This window comes from Poecilia formosa, unplaced genomic scaffold (genome assembly GCF_000485575.1).
Source record: "Poecilia formosa unplaced genomic scaffold, Poecilia_formosa-5.1.2 Scaffold510, whole genome shotgun sequence".
In the NCBI taxonomy this organism is placed as follows: Eukaryota; Metazoa; Chordata; class Actinopteri; order Cyprinodontiformes; family Poeciliidae; genus Poecilia; species Poecilia formosa.
Genome location: NW_006800449.1, coordinates 139,347 through 140,507, shown reverse-complemented (window position 1 = coordinate 140,507; position 1,161 = coordinate 139,347). Strand labels below are relative to the sequence as shown.

The window sequence follows — 1,161 nt, the reverse complement described above, 5'->3', positions numbered from 1 at the left end:
TATATAAACATATTCTGTGGCGGTAGAAATATATGTATTTATTAGTGGTTTAGATAGAAACAGCGCCTTCTACTGTCATAGGCGTAGAATTGTATCCGAATTAGTTGCCTGTTTGGAAATATGTGAACATTTTTTACTTTATTTCGGTTGTCTTGGCCTATGACTTTATTTGTATCATTTAAAACACGAGAAGAAACTAAAATATTTTTTAACAAATGTGTACTCGTCTATTTTTGGCAGCCACCGTCACTGGTGGATGATCAGAACGTAAAATTACGGTTTAGGTCGGAACTAATTAGTTGGTTATCGGACCGTTTTCAGCGTAACACCAGGCGGTGATAAATAAAAGCAGGTTGTTAACCGCTAACCTTAAACTCGGTAAGTTTTGGAGATTAAACAATTAATTCAGCTAATATACAACGGCCGAGTAATTACTCCGAGGTTGTGCATGTTTAGCATCTGAAAGTCAGACGTATGCCCGGTTTTGTGTCGCTGATCTGATTGCATCAAGAAGCTAAAGGAGCTAACATTAGCTTGTGCCTCGCTCCATCTGAACTGAATAAAGATTATCGTTACACACCTTGACAGACGCCACGTTAACACATGTCAGAATCATTCTGAAAGCTTTAATCGGTGTGACGAACTTTCATTTAATAACATTTACCTGAATAGTTTAAACAGAGGCGGTCAAGAACAGGCAAAATCTGGGGGCAAAGCCCATATTCACTGAGGAGTTGTCAAAAATAAGGTTTGTTTTGTCTACAGTTTAAACGAAAACTTGCAAAATAATCACAAAATATTGGCTTAATTTCAAAATACTTATTTGGTATTTTCCTGAATTATTGATTAGACATCAGTACCTATTTAATATTTCCTACAATCATCAGCTAATCCACAGTAATTTAAAGTTTCTTAAAAATAGAGTTGAAATCAAAAGAATTTATAAGACAAGATTTTGTGTACAAGTTTAGATAATAGACTTAGAAGCCTCACATTGAGTATAGTAGACATAATACCAGTAAAATCCATTGGAATATTGTTTAAGATAAAAATACTTATAAATTTCTTAATAACATATACTCCCAATGAGTATATGGGAGTATAATAACATATACTCCCAATGAGTATATGGGAGTATAATAACATATACTCCCAATGAGT

General features: G+C 33.9%; 1 protein-coding gene across 2 annotated transcripts in view; it reads left to right on the top strand.

The window, feature by feature from the left end:
* The first annotated feature begins 276 nt into the window (after nucleotides 1-276).
* The window catches only part of psme3ip1 (proteasome activator subunit 3 interacting protein 1), a 6,948-nt gene continuing 6,063 nt past the window's right edge, over nucleotides 277-1,161 (top strand). For both annotated transcript variants that reach the window (XM_007579182.2, XM_007579181.2), the window contains exon 1: nucleotides 277-378. The gene's annotated coding sequence lies outside the window, so the exon portion shown is untranslated. The remainder of the gene's footprint in view (nucleotides 379-1,161) is intronic.